General features: G+C 43.0%; 1 protein-coding gene across 1 annotated transcript in view; it reads left to right on the top strand.

Annotated features, from left to right (window-relative positions):
* The window catches only part of LOC112225586, a 109,267-nt gene that overhangs the window by 18,903 nt on the left and 72,412 nt on the right, over window positions 1–17,952 (top strand). The window contains exon 2 of the mRNA XM_042306368.1: window positions 17,754–17,910. The gene's annotated coding sequence lies outside the window, so the exon portion shown is untranslated. The remainder of the gene's footprint in view (window positions 1–17,753; window positions 17,911–17,952) is intronic.

The raw sequence follows: 17,952 nt of genomic DNA, 5'->3' as shown, positions 1-17,952 counted from the left end.
AAAATATTAGGGTGGGACAGATAAATTAAAAGCAGATTTTTGCTGGGGTTTTTAGGACTGATATATTTAAAGGGACAGATCAGCGCTATTCAGGATACATTGCAAATGAATGGGAAGCTCTTTTTAATTAGGTCTTTGTTACATCATTGTCAGGATGTGTGATTAAGGAGAATGGCATAACATAATTAAAGATTTAAGATGTGTTAAGAGATTGCCAGGACCATGACACAGCAACCCTGCCTCATTGTGTGTGTCCAGGCGTGTGTATGTGTGTTTAAGAGAGAGAGAGCTCTACTTCTGAAGCCAAAAAGTAAAAGACAATAATTTCTAGGTAATTGTGTTATATAAAGCTTAATGAATAAGGCTACCAAACTGCTAGGGCAGAATGTCACGTTCTGACCTTTATCTCCTTTGTTTTGTCTTTATTTAGTATGGTCAGGGCGTGAGTTGGGGTGGGCAGTCTATGTTTTGTGTTTCTATGTTTGGTTTCTGTTTCTGCCTAGTATGGTTCTCAATCAGAGGCAGGTGTCGTTAGTTGTCTCTGATTGAGAATCATACTTAGGTAGCCTGGGTTTCACTGTTGGTTTGTGGGTGTTTGTTTCCTGTGTCAGTGTTTGTGCCACACGGGACTGTTTAGTTTAATTTCACTTTGTTATTTTGTATTCTGTCATGTTCAGTTTTTCAATTAAAACATGGACACTTACCACGCTGCGTTTTGGTCCGATCCTTGCTACACTTCTTCAGATGAAGAAGAGGAAATCTGTCAGTTACACAGAACTGATCTGGCTGCAACTTCAATTAGCACTGAAGTGTGAAGTGAGAGGTGTGAAGATTCTTGAGCCCAACAATGGCAGGAGAGTTTCACAGCCCCCCACCACCCAAATGCAGAGGCCTTTGAAGCCCTCATGGCTTATCCCTGTGGAGAGGTCATTACAATACAGCACCCCATGGATATTAAAAATAACACTGCACGGAATAAATATATTTTTTAAAGCTCCTCAAGGACAATCCAGAGACAGACACTATTTGCTGAGGGGAACGTAAGCAACTGAATTTTCCATACAGACCGTCCCCTGGCATGGCACAGTGCTATCAGAGCACACTACCCCTATGTCAAGAGAGAGGGTATTGGCCCAGGGTGGAAACTCACAATACTAGAGGAAATTGAAACAACCTCTGTCAATGTGTTCAAGTCTGGAACAGTAATGGTGCAGGGCATCCTCATGCAATTCCAGCAGGTCTTTTAAGGGATCACAGCAGGAAAAGCAGGAAAATATCTGTCTCTGTGACAACTCCCCCATCCTGAGTGAGTCTGATCACACCTCTTCAAACTGTCCTGCAGACGAGGATAGTCCCCCCCAGCACACTGAACACACCCAGGTCCACATCTGCACTGCTCCTCCATCATAGAGAGGGATAAATTCACAGAGCTGGTGAGAGACATGGTGGAGCTCAGAGCGCTAGTCCACACAAGACAGACAGAACAAACCCACAACCCCCCCCAACAAGACCCGGAGGGCAGAAGGTGGAGATGGACGGCTGTCTGAGCGAGCTGGCTGCTCTACGGACTGAGGTGAGAGAACTTAAAGAGGCACACATGGCACTGAAGGAGGAGGTAACAACTCTGAGATGTGACAGAGAGTAGGACACTCCCTCAGAGAAGCCAGCAGAACAGCCCACCCAGACCCGGACCCAAACCCCAACAAAACAATGGGACAGGACCCACCAACCCAACAGACCCCACCCCCTCCTAACAGCCCCCCTGTCAGCTCCTCTGATAGCTCTCTTGACAACCCCCACACATCCACTGAGGACACACAAAGATTGTGCTCCTCATTGACTCAAATGGCAAATACATTCCCAAACACAAAGTGGCTAATCTCTGGTGCCCAAACACTAGGCATGCCCTGGAACTGTTGTCAGAGGACAGACTTGGGTCCCCCAGCCACATCATAATTCACACGGGCACAAATGACCTGAGGGCTCAGTAGGCAAAGTCTTCTCATGCTTTGTTGATTTCAAAAAAGCTTTTGCTCAATTTGGGTAACGTTATTAGCGCACACCATCGCTTAACTAGCTAGCCATTTCACATCACCCCCCTTTTGACCTCCTCCTTTTCCGCAGCACCCAGAGATCTGGGTCAACAAATCAAATCAAATCAAATTTTATTTGTCACATACACATGGTTAGCAGATGTTAATGCGAGTGTAGCGAAATGCTTGTGCTTCTAGTTCCGACAATGCAGTAATAACCAACAAGTAATCTAACTAACAATTCCAAAACTACTGTCTTATACACAGTGTAAGGGGATAAAGAATATGTACATAAGGATATATGAATGAGTGATGGTACAGAGCAGCATAGGCAAGATACAGTAGATGGTATCGAGTACAGTATATACATATGAGATGAGTATGTAAACAAAGTGGCATAGTTAAAGTGGCTAGTGTTACATGTATTACATAAGGATGCAGTCGATGATATAGAGTACAGTATGTACGTATGCATATGAGATGAATAATGTAGGGTAAGTAACATTATATAAGGTAGCATTGTTTAAAGTGGCTAGTGATATATTTACATCATTTCCCATCAATTCCCATTATTAAAGTGGCTGGAGTTGAGTCAGTGTCAGTGTCAGTGTGTTGGCAGCAGCCACTCAATGTTAGTGGTGGCTGTTTAACAGTCTGATGGCCTTGAGATAGAAGCTGTTTTTCAGTCTCTCGGTCCCAGCTTTGATGCACCTGTACTGACCTCGCCTTCTGGATGAACAGCATCAATGTCACAGTTTAACTTTAGTCCGTCCCTCACCCCAACCCGGGCTTGAACCAGGGACCCTCTGCACACACCGACAACAGTTACCCATGAAGCATCGTTACCCATCGCGCCACAAAAGCCACAGCCCTTGCAGAGCAAGGGGAACCACTACTTCAAGGTCTCAGAGCGCGCACCACCGCTAACTAGCTAGCCATTTCACATCGGTTACACATGCAGAGCAGAATTAGGCAGAAAAGAGCTGTTAAATTCTACAACAACCTAAAAGGAAGCGACTTCCAAACCTTCCATAACAAAGCCATCACCTACAGAGATATTAACCTGAAGAAGAGTCCCCTAAGCAAACTGGTCCAGGGTCTTTGTTCACAAACACATAAAGACCCAACAGAGCCCCCGACAGAGCCCCCCAGAGCAACACAATTAAACCCAACAAAATCACGAGAAAACAAAAAGATAATTACTTGACACATTGGAAATAATTTACAAAAAAACAGAGAAAACTATAATGCTATTTGGCCCTAAACAAGAGAGTACACTGTGACTGGCCCAAAACTAAGGAAATCTTTGACTGCCGAAGGCAGACCTGGCTCTCAAGAGAAGACAGGCTATGTGCTCACTGCCCACAAAATGAGGTGGAAACTGAGCTGCACTTCCTAACCTCCTTCCAAATGTATGACCATGTTAGAGACATATATTTCCTTCAGATTACACAGATCCACAAATAATTCGAAAACAACTCCAATTTTGACAAACTCCTATATCTATTGGGTGAAAAACCACAGTGTGCCATCACAGTAGCAAGATTTGTGACCTGTTGCCACGAGAAAAAAGGCAACCAGTGAAGAACAAATACTGTTGTAAATACAACCAGTATTTATGTTTATTTATTTTCCTTTTTGTACTTTAACTATTTGCACATCATTACAACACTGTATATAGACATAATATGACATTTGAAATGTCTATTATTTTGGAACTTTTGTGAGTGTAATGTTTACTGTTAACTTTTACTGTTTATTATCTATTTCACTTGCTTTGGCAATGTTAACATATGTTTCCCATGCCAGTAAAGCCCTTAAAGAGCGAGAGAGAGAGGAGTAACCGAGATCAGAGAGTGAGTAGAATGCGCTTCAGCACTTATACACCGCTGCCGCCTGCCCCGCTTCCCGGTTTCCATGCCGACAGCGAGGGTTGTTCAGTTGGAGCATGCTCCGTAGGACTCTTTTCCGTTGACCGTAACGTAACAACAGCTAGGCAGAGAGAGGGCTGGAGTATTCATACACACACACACACACACGCACACACACTGCTAGAGCACAGCAGAGAAGAGTGTAGGAGAGAGCAGATGGAGTCTAGCTGCATGCCTGCTGTACTGAGCTGGACTGAGACACACGCTTACTCACAACAAAGGTGAATCGGCAGAGATTCGTATCTCTCATGTCTTATGCATGTGTAGAATGTTGTTGTGTAATATTTGTGTCTTTCATGAGAATTGGACAGGAGGAAAGAGTTTTCATGGACTGATTTTGTACCAGGAATGAATGGGCAGTTTGTGTGCTATAGTCTACATGTGCTCTATACTCTGGGTAATGAACGAGGCACCTTTAATTTGAGCTAGGATGGTCAAACATATATACGCTGTTGATGATCTGTTACAGTAGATACTGTAAAGGCAGCACTGTGTATAACCAGAGTAAGGTTTCGTCCGTCTTGTTTGACTGAAGTGCACATTTCTACTTTATCCTGAAAGGTTGGAGAAAGCATCTCTTGCAGTGCGTATTCTAAGGATACATAAATTATGCATTTGCTGACAGAATTAAGCAATACAGTACCTAACGTTACTCAGCCAGAAATAAATGAATAAATTGTATGCTGTGCATGTGTCACAGTGTTCTGTACTATAGACACTTCTGATAGGAGAGACCAACACGCTTGATATGTTTGTTTATTCAGAACAGACATCAGATGACTGCCTGTAGCGCTGGGTTATCTGTTAGCTATGTATGTGTGTGCGTTCTCATGTCGTTCCCCCCTGATGCGCAGAGAAATGCTGATTATGAAAATCTTTATCCCACACCCCTGTCACATGACTTGTGTGTTGCGAGAAGGTGGTCACTCTCCAGTCATGCATTGCTGACCTTCTGACGATTATGTTGCCTGAGTGGGGCAGAGGCAGGGTCATAACCATAGACATAGAATTACCAGCCATATTGAGTGTACCCAGGAGTTAAATTCCCGTTGTCTTTTGTTTTTCTAGTAATTATATTTCTATGGTCGTGACACTGGTGTGTTTTGCCATTATTATGTGTGTGGTTTCTCATTTCGCCCCATTTCTCTGTCAGGCACACATGGCCGTCATTGTAAATAAGAATTTGTTCTTAATTGACTTACCTGGATAAACAAAGGTTAAATAAAAAAAATACGAATGATTTACCCCGGCCTCCCACTAGGCAGGCTAATGCATCCATGGGAGGATCAGGTGAACTGTGCAGGCTAATGCATCCATGGGAGGATCAGGTGAACTGTGCAGGCTAATGCATCCATGGGAGGATCAGGTGAACTGTGCAGGCTAATGAATCCATGGGAGGATCAGGTGAACTGGGCAGGCTAATGAATCCATGGGAGGATCAGGTGAACTGGGCAGGCTAATGAATCCATGGGAGGATCAGGTGAACTGGGCAGGCTAATGAATCCATGGGAGGATCAGGTGAACTGGGCAGGCTAATGAATCCATGGGAGGATCAGGTGAACTGGGCAGGCTAATGAATCCATGGGAGGATCAGGTGATCTGGACAGGCTAATGAATCCATGGAGTATCAATAGTGTGTTCGTATGCACTGGATCGTATCATGGGCTAGTCTGGGTTGAACTGGGCTGGGTTGCACCGGAGGCAAGCCTGTGTCTCAAATTGCACCCGATTCCTTATGGGCCCTGGTCAAAAGTAGCGCACTACATGGGGAATAGGGTGCCATTTGGGACATACATATTGACTCCGTCTGCTGAATTCAGTCGCTCCAGGATGACCAGGGAGTGCACTGTAAACCCCAATGAACTGTGATCAAAACTTTTGAGGGAATCCATCGGACTTAATATATCATAATACAATTACGTAGTGATTTTGTAGTAATTACTCAAACCGATAGAGTCACTATGACCATGTAGTGGTTCCATATTTGAGTTCTATCAGCTTGAAAAAAAATGTGTAATGCCTTCACTAAGCCACGCCCCCAATAATATGTCCTATTGTGCCTTTCCTTTTTGAGTGAATTATAGAGTTAACACCCATGACTGTAGTGACAGAGACATGGTTGTTGAATGTGTATGTTGTTGGTCCTGATGCCTTCACCAAGTGAGTTCGTAGGCTAATGCTATCATTATAATGAATTAATAATGAATTATAATTAACTCTTGGTGACAATGCATTTTTTGTGACAATAAATTACATGTCTCATAAGGCCTTACTTTGAGGCCTAGCTTTACCCTAACTAATACAGTGGCCTGAAACTCATGATTTAGTTGGTTTTCCAGTAATTATTCCAGTAATTATCCCAAAATTCCCAGATAAAAAAAAAATATAAACCTGGTTGAAAGATTTCCAGGAATTTTCCAAACGGGATTTCTAGAAAGCGTGGGAAACGTACCAGAATTTTACAACCCTACTTGCAAGTCACATTATGCTGGCATGCAAAGTGATGTGTATTCTCATTGGAATCCAGCCAGAGTTTGGATATCCAACAGCTTTCATTTTTATTGACCTGCAACCGGCATTCAGAATTACTGCCAGGGTTAGGAACAGTGTGAGGAGACTACCTAAACCATTTAATAGATGTAAAGCCCCCTGTTTTGGGGACCTGCGTGGTTCTGGTACCGGTTCTGACCAACATTTTCACTTATAAATTGAACTGTGGACACCATAGTATTGTATTGATCAGTAGCTCTGATTCTCACCGACACAGAAGTATGTCTGCTGTGTGAAGCAGGATGTGAAATCTGACACCACTTGAAGCTGGGATATCCCTCCTACCATTTCATTCACTCATCTGACTGTCCAACTCTGGGCTGGACCTTACATCACAGCCACTAACAACATATGCCTTCAATCCTTACATCGTAGAGCAGCAGAGAGCGGTTTTGTCACTGTAGTACATTCAGAGATCAATTTATAGCCAGTTATCAAAAATAATTAATGGATTTTAAACAAAAACTATTTGTCATAGACACACACTATTAATATGAGATGAAAGGTGAGTTCCTGACGAGTCCAGGAAACTAAGTTAGAGCTCTGTGAGACGTTCACAGCAATAGGGGCAGACATTTTGAACGAGAGACCATTAGAAAATATGAGTTGAATTTGAGTAAAACAAATGCCTTGGGGTTTACAGTGTAGGGAGCAGCCAGAGGAGAGAAGAGGAGGAGATAGCAGAGCAGCAGCAGTTAGCCCTACAGCCACATGGGCAGAAACATACAGCATGCAGGCTCCCCTGAATATTTCATCTGCTGAAAGAGAGAGTGGGGGGGGTGAGAGAGGGGTACAGAAGGAGAAAGCCGGAGAGAGGTAGAGATAGATGTGCCAATAAAGCCCTTCAATTTAAATTGAATTTATAGTTGGAGAAGGCGAGATGGGGTGGAGCAGGGGTTAAAAAGAGGAGGAGAGTCTTTCACCTCATAAGAAATTGGAAAATAAATTGAGTTGATAAATGCAGGTTTGTACAGTTTCAGTCAGAGCCAGGAGTAATGCAAGGTTGTGTGTAGCAGGTTCAGATGGACGGCAATCATTTCAGTGCCCACCATTCAGGACTACTAACTAGAGGATATCCTGGGGATTTCGATGAGTTATTCAAAGAATATGGCTCCCCCATTCACTACACTGTAACAGTAGAATGGTACTTGGGTTACCTGCTAAAAGGGCGTTTTTTCAGTTGGCGTATTATCTTCTTTAGCCAAGTATAATGGAAAACCCCTCTGACCTTAGCTACAATTGAAGTAGTTTGACACACTAATGCTGAAAATGCTCCCAAGATGAAAAGGAGTTGTTACAGCTCAGCTCACAGGTAAAAACACTGCTATTTTTGGCTCAGTAGAAATAGTGGCAGACAGTTTAGGCAGCATGGTGTAGTACTCTGTGTCTGAGCTGGTGTGACTGAGTAATATGACACTTCTTCCTGTTACCCAGATATGACAGCAGGATATCCACCCTGTGCTGTGTTTGGATAATAGTGAGTAGAGATGGACAAAAAGCTCTGTGCTCATCACGAGAGAGAGAGATTATAACCTCTCAGAGAGAACTTGTGCCGCTGTCCCTTTCTTTAGGAGAGGTGATTGTTAGCTCCTGTCGTGTCTTTACTATCGATAAATTGAAGACTTCGTTTTTTATCAAAGATTCTCTGTAATTAGTATTACGCGATCAAACTGATTAATCAGTAACCGTAATTAACTAGGAAGTCGGGGCACCAAGGAAAATATTCAGATTACAAAGTTATCATTTCCTAAAATAACTTTTCAGGTATTTTTATATCTGATCCATAGTCTTCTGATTAATGAATGATTTACTTTACCTCACGTTAGTCTCATTCCAAACGTCGTAAATTGCTGGTTATCTGCACAAACCCAGTCTTCACTATGAGTCATCCATACATCAATTGTCTTAAATCATTTATTTATTACTAACTAAGTAATTCACAGAAATGCATAAACAAACAAACAAAGTCAATATGGTTACAAGAAATGTTAAGGGAATCACCGATCTTTTATACCTTGTCCGAAACATGAAATTTGTTCGGACCTCAAGTTCTGTGAGGTGGAAGAAATTATTTTGTTCTTTATGAAAATTCACTCTGTCTCTTATACTGTGTGGCCATGAGGCATGGTCTTCTCAGGAATTTACGACCTCTCTCTGACCACAGCAGCCTAGTTGAAGGAGGCCGGGGGAGGCAGGGAGAGGGGTATGGGCTTGCTGTACCCAAAGAGGGCAACGTCATGACACTCCTTAGTCACCCTCAGCGGGGTTAATTTGAAATGGAACCATCCAGTTTTCAGGGATACAGTATCTTTAAACTAGCTTCCTTTCCCCCTAAAAAACAGATGTGGGGAACCCGCTCAGGCATTTATTTTATGCCTGCTACCTTAGGTTACTCCTCAGTAAACAGAGATAACATCATCCCCTCCTCCTAATGCCTCTTTCCCCTGACTCTCACCTCCTCACTTCCAGTGGGTAAAGGGCATGCTTCCCAGCCAAAACAGTTCTGAAGAGTTTGTGCATCTATTATGACAACATTTTTGTTTGTTTTGGCTGTTTTTTGGCTGTTCAGGCACACAAGATTTTTCTAGAGGCAAACCAAAGTCTACCCCCCTTCGTCGGTGATTAGTCAACAGTAGGGATTGTTCAATAAAGTATTTGCTGTCATTCAATGAGAGATGACTTGTTTTCATGCACATTTTTTCATTGAGAAATACTGCACCAAACATCTTAGTTAGATGTAAACTAGACTAAGATATCCTTGGCAAAAACATACAAATTAATGACAGATTTCTTGTGTTTGTCAGGCTGTGGGTAACTGGTGCATGGAATCAGGCGCAGGAGAGCAGAGATGAATATACAAGGTCATTTAGTCCACGAACAGCACCAGTATAAAACAAATACTAAAGTTGCGTGAAATACCGGTCACTATGTCATTACCCCAGTAGCAGTAACAACAACAAAACAAGGACACACTGTGGAGGCGAGAGCCGAGTAAAGAAGCCTCAGTACTTACACTACACTGCCTGGGCTTACAGAGACTTCTACCTGAACCCAAATACTGTCAGCTACTATACTGGATCAGATCAGGTTGTGTTGTTGTTTTCATTACATTATACATTAATATAAGGATATTATTCAAATGAGACAGGAAACATACATATTTGATTTGAAGTAGTTAACAAGAAACATAGCTTACAATTAGAGTTTAAGAAGTTGAATTCTGACCTTTTACTGATCCCTTTTACTGTAGCCGACTGTATGAACCCAGGTTGTTTTGTTTTCATTGCATTATACATGTCTATTGGGCTTATTATTTAAATGAGAGAGGAATCATACATATTTGAGTTGAGGTAGTTATCAACAATCAGGTTCTGTGTTTATACAACAAGCCACTGAATTGAGAGAAACCTCTTGTGATACTGTTGTGTATGACCTAAGAATGAAATGCTGCATTGAGAGAGCACTCCAAGCCCTGAGCTAGCGTGCTTCATTTTAAAATGGTGCAGCTCTTTGTCACAGAAATGCCAAAAGTGGCCGATGACGAGGGATGGGAGCGCGGCCAGCATCCCCGCCTCCTGTTGTCCATGCATCCAAAAGCGTTCAGATACTTGCATTTGGTTTAACCTGCATGAACGCCTGATGGGCGGGGTTTACCAAATAGTGACAATTCAATTGGTTCCGTTTTGTAGGGCAAGCACAATTAAATACAGCTGAAGTATTTGAAATTATTTCAAATAGTATTGCAGTGGACGGAGCCCAGTGTCTCATATTTTCCCTGTTATCTAACAGAGGAGGAAAAGAACAGTCTTCTGGAAGGAAGAGAAGAGAAAATACCGCTTTGTTTCATTCGGAGTCCCAGCGGGAAAATCAGTTTACTATTAGGTTACATCATCTACAGCAGCCTCCCGCTCTGTGCCTAGGCTACTGACCACAGGCTACTAGCTACAGGCTACAGGCTACTAGCTACTGGCTACAGGCTACTAGCTACAGGCTATAGTACTATATTAATCAGTTCATGCATTGTCGCATGTGATTAATTTAGGTATGATTATGTTACCAACCATGCAGCAGCATCTCCATCTCACTAAGGTCTGTCTGTCTGTCTGCCTCTCTCTACATGCTTACTGTACAGTAATGTATTCATCAGATCTAGCACTGTTGTATGTTGTTAGGAATTATTACCAATCATACAGTTACAGTCCTATCTCCATCTCACTACAGGTTTCTGTCTGTCTGTCTTGATGGGCTGTATGACTGTGTAAGAGAGGGTGAGACAGAGGGGACGCTGGTGCTCTGCTTTATTTTGGGTTGAGTCAAGAGAATCTGGTGGTGGTGACAGATCCATGATGGATGCATAACCCTCCATGAGTCATTACCAGAGCCGGAATGGTGACAGATATCCACTCTTCTGATTGGTTCTTTTACACTGGCTTGCATCCCAAATGGCAGCCTATTGCCTATATAGTGAACTACCTTTGACCAGGGCCGCCACCGGCACCCTATAAAGATGTTTATTGTATTGCTAAACCAGCCAGGGATAAAATGTATCACTGTAAAACTATATCATCTTGTTCCCTAACTGTTACTGAGAATGATATGTATGTCTATCACTGAAGACCATACCAGTACATAAGGGCCTGCCGTTTTCTACTCAGTCACATATAAACATGACAAGCACGTAGTTACTGCTGAGAGTTTCTGAAATATTTGATGTCTGTTATGCCTTAATTCAAATCATTTATCCAGATTTTTAAAATATGTATTGTCTTTTATCATAGCCTTCCCTGGACATAATTTGCATGGATTGGTTGGTCCGGCTCCTTTGAACAGGTTCTCTCTGTCTAATGAAGTCTCTTTCATCGTCTCTGTGAATAAATAGAGTGAAGCGGAGCTGGGTTGGGCTACTATATATGGCATTGGGCTACTATATATGGCATTGGGATACTATATATGGCATTGGGATACTATATATGGCATTGGGCTACTATATATGGCATTGGGCTACTATATATGGCATTGGGATACTATATATGGCATTGGGATGCTATATATGGCATTGGGGTACTATATATGGCATTGGGATGCTATATATGGCATTGGGATGCTATATATGACATTGGGCTACTATATTTGGCATTGGGATGCTATATATGGCATTGGGATGCTATATATGGCATCGGGCTACTATATATGGCATCGGGCTACTATATATGGCATTGGGATACTATATATGGCATTGGGATACATATGGCATTGGGCTACTATATATGGCATTGGAATGCTATATATGACATTGGGATGCTATATATGGCATTGGGATGCTATATATGGCAATGGGATGCTATATATGACATTGGGATGCTATATATGACATTGGGATGCTATATATGACATTGGGATGCTATATATGACATTGGGATGCTATATATGACATTGGGATGCTATATATGGCATTGGGATGCTATATATGCTCATTGAAAAATCATGCAAGGAAGAATGATGGTGTTGATGGTGGGCCCTGGTCAAATGTAGTGCACTATATTGTGAATAGGGTGCTGTTTGGGACATGGCCTACCTATCACCTCATTATTCCCTGTCTATATTATTCATAGAGACCGTTAACACCTCAGACTGGTGAAATATTCATGGTACAGCAATGAATGACTTCCAGCATACAGGAACAGAACAGAGACATGCCCAGCTTTCACCTGAGGTGATGTGAAATGTAGGTAGAAACGCAGGTAGAAATAGAATGAACAGAGCTGACGTGTTTTTCCCCTATTTTATGTGGCAAACAATCATATCTGTTCAACACAATACATTTCTAAGCGTTCTGTAACATTCCATCCTCCTGAACAGGCTTGTGCACTACTACACAGATAAACTTTTCACACTATTGGTCTGACCCGTGCTGTGCTGGCTCAGATATTTCCTTTTTACGTTGTCCAGCACAGTCCCAGCAACTGGATTCGTAACCAAACAAGTACAGCACTTGACTTGGTTTGACTCAGCTCAATAATGTGAAAATAGTAACACAGTACATTAGTACCTTGCTCTATGCTCTGGGTGTCAACTACACCCCCTCTACACAGCCTCTCCTCTCTGTGGCCGTGTTGCTCACACACTATCCCACACACATCCCAGTGACATGTTGCCTAATGAACTCCAGACTTCCACGTTAGACCTTCGATGAAGTCACCAGAATGCTACTACGCGAGTCATCTGTACCCTGGTGGGGCTCTATGAAAAGAGACTCAGTAGAGAGTTGTAGTATGTGTTGATTACTGCTGAGTCTGGGAGGATTCTTATTAACCCACATTTCTCTGCCTGATGACAGGGGGGAGAGGTGGGGAATGTTATGCCTTCCTTCTTGTCTCCTGGCATCATTCCTCTCGCTTGCTTGTCTGGTTGAGTATTCTGTCTCTTATTGCTGTGAAGTGTTCATCTGCCTGCACCTTACTAGGCTTGTCAGGAGGCTTGTCAGGATCTTTCCCTCCCCTCCTCCCCCTCCTGCTTACCTGTCAGGAGATAGAGAGCTACTCCACCTCATCAGGATCCAGTATCTTGTTACCCTGGCAGTGCGGGTATAATCAATCTCTCCTGTGTGTCTGTCATGGCAATGCGTCCTACAGGCTCATAGATACAGACTAGATTGAAGCAGCCTTTTAATAAACCTGTGTAATTTCAGTCCTTTCCAAGGGCAAGGAAGGTTATTTCATAAGTAGGCCTACATCAATCTCACAATTTCGTTGGTGTGTTCAGATTTGCAATGCCTTTTAAATGATTTCATTCCATCAGTGAATGTTTAGTGCATGTGGTCCTCTGCAAAAGTAACCTGTTCTGCAGAGAAGTTATCTGTAGAGAGATTCCCTCAGAGGGAGCCGGATTCCATCGACGTGTCATGTGAATGAATGGTCATGTTACATAAGATATTGGAGATAAGCATCTCTAGCCGATCAATACATGGAAAACAAAAACAGTGCACTTGGTGTCCAGGGCTTTCCAGCCTATTGGATTTCTACAGGATCAGATTGACTCTAAAATGGAATCTCTGGGATTAATAGTCTCCGCTCATATGCCTAGCCGTAATACAGACAGACAAGTTGATGCACCGATATGACATTTTTGGCCGATACCGATATCCAATATTTTCAATACCAATACAGATAACCGATATTTAACATTTTTTTGTAGCTAACTATATTGCTAGATGTCATCATCGAAAATAACCCTAATTTATAAAACAGTTCTTATTTGATTAATGGTGGTCGGACCCATCTATGTGAAGCTAGCCACAATAAGGATTAGCCACAATAGTGGACTTTGATACAGCCTGGACATACTTTTATGTCATTGTTTCCGATATATTCTAATATATCGTGCATCCCTAGTAGAATGTAATGCCACCATGCCCGTAATACAGACAGACAGGTTCGTAATACAGACAGACACGTTGTAGAATGTAATGCCACCATGCCCGTAATGCAGACAGACACGTTGTAGAATGTAATGCCACCATGCCCGTAATACAGACAGACAGGTTCGTAATACAGACAGACACGTTGTAGAATGTAATGCCACCATGCCCGTAATACAGACAGACAGGTTGTAGAATGTAATGCCACCATGCCCGTAATACAGACAGACACGTTCGTAATACAGACAGACACGTTGTAGAATGTAATGCCACCATGCCCGTAATGCAGACAGACACGTTGTAGAATGTAATGCCACCATGCCCGTAATACAGACAGACAGGTTCGTAATACAGACAGACACGTTGTAGAATGTAATGCCACCATGCCCGTAATACAGACAGACACGTTGTAGAATGTAATGCCACCATGCCCGTAATACAGACAGACACGTTGTAGAATGTAATGCCACCATGCCCGTAATACAGACAGACACGTTCGTAATACAGACAGACACGTTGTAGAATGTAATGCCACCATGCCCGTAATACAGACAGACAGACAGAAAGACAGGTTGTAGAATGTAATGCCCGTAATACAGACAGACAGCCACGTTGTAGAATGTAATGCCACCATGCCCGTAATACAGACAGACACGTTGTAGAATGTAATGCCACCATGCCCGTAATACAGACAGACAGGTTCGTAATACAGACAGACACGTTGTAGAATGTAATGCCACCATGCCCGTAATACAGACAGACAGACAGACAGACAGAAAGACAGGTTGTAGAATGTAATGCCCGTAATACAGACAGACAGCCATGTTGTAGAATGTAATGCCACCATGCCCGTAATACAGACAGACAGACAGACAGGTTGTAGAATGTAATGCCACCATGCCCGTAATACAGACAGACAGACAGACAGGTTGTAGAATGTAATGCCACCATGCCCGTAATACAGACAGACAGACAGACAGACAGACAGACAGACAGACAGACAGACAGACAGACAGACAGACAGACAGACAGACAGGTTGTAGAATGTAATGCCACCGTGCCCGTAATACAGACAGACATCTCCTTGGGTTCATCTTAAAGTGACATGAGGCTGAGCCTTCAAACTCTAACTGACCATGTTTTGTCAGTGGTTGCAGGGTCCATTTCACACACGGCCCCAGGCTGTTGTGTACCGTACAGGGCTTGTCTTGTCCACACCACAGATCACACCCCAGTCTAGCACTGACAAGTCAGTGAGGAAAACACTGAACACATCACTTCACGTCACACCTGTCCACACATTACCAGTAGTACCGTGACTGTCCCATAGTGAGGGACGGCCATTCTCTGCTCTCCAGCTGGTTTGACTGATGCTCCCTCTCACAGAATAGTCACACCGTATGGTGGATTAGCCTCAAAACACCTGCTGGGACAATATAGTGGTCTGTGATGTGTAGACAGACACTTACCACACACAGAGAACATACATGAGCCCAGTGAGCACACATGCACGAGCACACACATACGCGCACACATGCACACACACACGCAAACAGAAGGCCGGCAGGTACCCTAGTGGTTAGAGTGTTGGACTAGTAACCGAAAGGTTGCAAGATCAAATCCCCGAGCTGACAAGGTAAAAATCTGTCGTTCTGCTCCTGAACAAGGCCGTTAACCCACTGTTCCTAGGCCGTCATTGTAAATAAGGATTTGTTCTAAACTGACTTACCTAGTTAAATGAAGGTTAAAGGAAAAAAAACTGTAATTCATGAACTATTGTTAATGCAGTACGAGGCTCTGGTACACTGCTACTCTGTCATGTGGTACAGTGACGTGAGCATCTCTTTCAGAGCTGTGTAGTGAAAGAGTCCTCAATGACACATGAGAGGAGGGAATCTCCAGGGGATTCATACCCATACTGGATAAACAGGACTTTCTGAACCCTGTCCAATCAGACTATACACACACACAGCGCTGCAGTGGTATTACTGTGGGTCAGATGAGGCAATTCTTAGTGTGGGTATAAATTTATGATCTTAATTTGAGACAGTTTGCTACAGCAGGAAATAATGCTGCCGCAGCAGGAAATGTGGATTATAATTCATGGACATTTTTATAGGGGTTGATGCATTTTTCGTAAGGGAAAATCTAATCTGAAATGTTTAAGTGGAAATTATAAACTTCAGAAGCCTTTTTAAACTTCAAATACACTACAAGTTATAAAGTTGTCCTGCAACAGGGTGATCAAATTAAGATCCTACATCTGTAGCAGGAAGTGAAGTGAGCAGTACCACCATGGTTCTAAACATAGATGATAGAAGCTACTGGGGTGCAGCTCCCCTCTCTCTGCTCTCTCTGTGTGTGTGTGTGTGTGTGTGTGTGTGTGTGTGTGTGTGTGTGTGTGTGTGTGTGTGTGTGTGTGTGTGTGTGTGTGTGTGTGTGTGTGGCTCCTCTGGTACTGCCGCTGCCTCACATTCTACAATCTATAGGGAAGGGTCCGCAGGGAGGTGGGACAGGGTCTCTGTCACTCATATGCCATCCCACACTGACCTGTCACTCATACCAGGGGATGGGGCCAGGCACTTAGCTATCACAGGCACTTGGCTTGTCAAACCTCAGGCTTTCACTACTCCATTCTCCATCCTCCACACTACCTACCCAGGGGGCTGTCACAAATGGAAACTGGTTGGCTTCTAAAAAAAAGTCAAGTGCCATCAGTGACTGTGCTGCTTTTAGACTCTCAGTCTCTCTCAGGTAGCTATGATGGTTTAGGATGCAGAGATTTGTGTTCTGAGGATGGGATAGGAATGGAAGTAATAGGAAATATATTCTAGAGCCTGTTTGGAACTGGGTAAGAATGTGTTTTCTGTGTTATTTTCTGCTTATATTTCTATGGAATGTTAGATGTAGTTTGACATGAGATGTGTGGTGATCTGTTAGATGTAGTTTGACATGAGATGTGTGGTGATCTGTTAGATGTAGTTTGAGTTGTCTGTGTATGAATCAGTGATGAGAGTTGGCTGTGTGTACATCATTGATTAGAGTTGGCTGTGTGTACATCAGGGATGAGAGTTGGCTGTGTATGAATCAGTGATTAGAGTTGGCTGTGTGTACATCAGTGATGAGAGTTGGCTGTGTGTACATCATTGATTAGAGTTGGCTGTGTGTAAATCATTGATTAGAGTTGGCTGTGTGTACATCATTGATTAGAGTTGGCTGTGTGTACATCAGTGATTAGAGTTGGCTGTGTGTACATCATTGATTAGAGTTGGCTGTGTGCACATCAGTGATGAGAGTTGGCTGTGTGTACATCATTGATGAGAGTTGGCTGTGTGTACATCATTGATGAGAGTTGGCTGTGTGTACATCATTGATTAGAGTTGGCTGTGTGTACATCAGGGATGAGAGTGGGCTGTGTGTACATCATTAATGAGAGTTGGCTGTGTGTACATCATTGATTAGAGTTGGCTGTGTGTACATCAGGGATGAGAGTGGGCTGTGTGTACATCATTGATGAGAGTTGGCTGTGTGTACATCAGAGATGAGAGTTGGCTGTGTGTACATCAGTGATGAGAGTTGATTGTGTTTACATCAGTGTGTGTGTGTGTGTGTATATGTTTCCCTGAAAATGTAATCAATCTCTAAGGATGTTACTCGCTTATGGCTAATTCAGTTCAGTGTGGCTTGTTTTACATGATCAAATACATCTAGAAGTATATCTCTCTCTCTCGCTCCTCCTCTCTCGGAATACAGAAATGGTTTCTGCTGGTTTGTTTAACTCTCAGTTATTGATCGACTTGTATCTCTCTCTTCTTGCTCCAGGCCACGACTGTCTGGGTGATGTTGTCTCTAGACTCACTGGTGTGCTCCACTGAATACAGACTGTGAAGAAGCTGAAAAGGCTGTGTTTGGAACAGAGCCAATGACCAGGAGGCTGAACTGAAGGAGAATAAGGCCACAGAGAATTTATTAAAATGGGGTAAGTTTATACTGCTGTAGGGCATACCTGGCTGTAAAATGG

Source organism: Oncorhynchus tshawytscha, linkage group LG26 (genome assembly GCF_018296145.1).
Source record: "Oncorhynchus tshawytscha isolate Ot180627B linkage group LG26, Otsh_v2.0, whole genome shotgun sequence".
In the NCBI taxonomy this organism is placed as follows: domain Eukaryota; kingdom Metazoa; phylum Chordata; class Actinopteri; order Salmoniformes; family Salmonidae; genus Oncorhynchus; species Oncorhynchus tshawytscha.
The sequence above is the reverse complement of the archived record's forward strand: the minus strand, read 5'-3'. Positions and strand labels throughout refer to the sequence as shown.